This window comes from Sinocyclocheilus grahami, unplaced genomic scaffold (genome assembly GCF_001515645.1).
Source record: "Sinocyclocheilus grahami isolate Dianchi unplaced genomic scaffold, SAMN03320097.WGS_v1.1 scaffold345.1, whole genome shotgun sequence".
NCBI classification, from domain to species: domain Eukaryota; kingdom Metazoa; phylum Chordata; class Actinopteri; order Cypriniformes; family Cyprinidae; genus Sinocyclocheilus; species Sinocyclocheilus grahami.
In genome coordinates this window covers 574,768-576,256 of record NW_015505524.1, presented here as the reverse complement: position 1 = coordinate 576,256, position 1,489 = coordinate 574,768, and positions in this window count along the sequence as shown.

Below are 1,489 nucleotides of genomic sequence, written 5' to 3'. Positions count from 1 at the left end.
ACAAAATACAAGAGAGGTGCATGCTGCCTGTCTGTTGGTTGGTCTCTGTGTGTGTGTGTGTGTGTCTGTCTGGCTGGCTGGCTGGCTGGCTGTCTGTCTGTCTGGCTGTTGATCTATGTGTCTGTCTGTCTACATTATCTGTTTGTCTATGTCTGAAGTCTGTCTGTCTATCTATAGTATCTGTCTCTATGGATAGTATATTTCTGTGTCTGTCTATCCGTCTGTCTACAGTATCTGTCTGTCTGTCTACAGTATCTATCTAAAGTATCTGTCTGTATGTCTACAGTATCTGTCAATCTATCGATAGTATCTTTCTGTGTCTCTGTCTATCCGTCGGTCTACAGTATCTATCTGTAGTATATATCTGTCTGTCTATAGTATCTTTCTCTCTATCGATAGTATCTTTCTGTGTCTCTGTCTATCCGTCTGTCTACAGTATCTATCTGTAGTATCTGTCTGTCTGTCTTCAGTATCTGTCTATCTATAGTATCTGTCAATCTATCAATAGTATCTTTCTGTGTCTCTCCGTCGGTCTACAGTATCTGTCTGTCTGTCTTCAGTATCTGTATATCTATAGTATCTGTCAATCTATCGATAGTATCTTTCTGTGTCTCTGTCTATCCGTCGGTCTACAGTATCTATTTGTATTATCTGTCTGTCAATCTGTCTGTCTGTCTAAAGTATCTATCTATAGTATCTGTCTGTCTGTCTACAGTATCTGTCTATCTGTCTGTCTACCGTATCTGTCTATCTGTAGTATCTGTCTGTCTGTCTATCTATCCGAGTCTGTCTATCTGCAGTATCTGTCTGTCTGTCTACAGTATCTGTTTGTCTGTCTGTCTGTCTACAGTATCTGTCTATCTGTAATATCTGTCTGTCTGTCTACAGTATCTGTCTATCTGTAGTATCTGTCTGTCTATCTGTCTGAGTCTGTCTACAGTATCTGTCTATCTGTAGTATCTGTCTGTCTGTCTACAGTATCTGTCTGTTTGTCTACAGTATCTATCTATAGTGTCTGTCTTGTCTGTCTACAGTATCTGTCTATCTGTAGTATCTGTCTGTCTGTAGTATCTGTCTGTCTGTCTGTCTGTCTGTCTACAGTATCTGTCTGTCTATCTGTCTGTCTGTCTACAGTATCTGTATCTGTAGTATCTGTCTGTCTGTCTACGCTATCTGTCTATCTGTCTGTCTACAGTATCTGTCTATCTGTAGTATCTGTCTGAGTCTGTCTGTCTACAGTATCTCTGTAGTATCTGTCTGTCTATCTGTCTGAGTCTGTCTACAGTATCTGTCTATCTGTAGTATCTGTCTGAGTCTGTCTGTCTACAGTATCTCTGTAGTATCTGTCTGTCTATCTGTCTGAGTCTGTCTACAGTATCTGTCTATCTACAGTATCTGTCTATCTATAGTATCTGTCTGTCTGTCTGTCTACAGTATCTTGTCAATCTATAGTATCTGTCTGTCTGTCTGTCTGTCTACAGTATCTGTC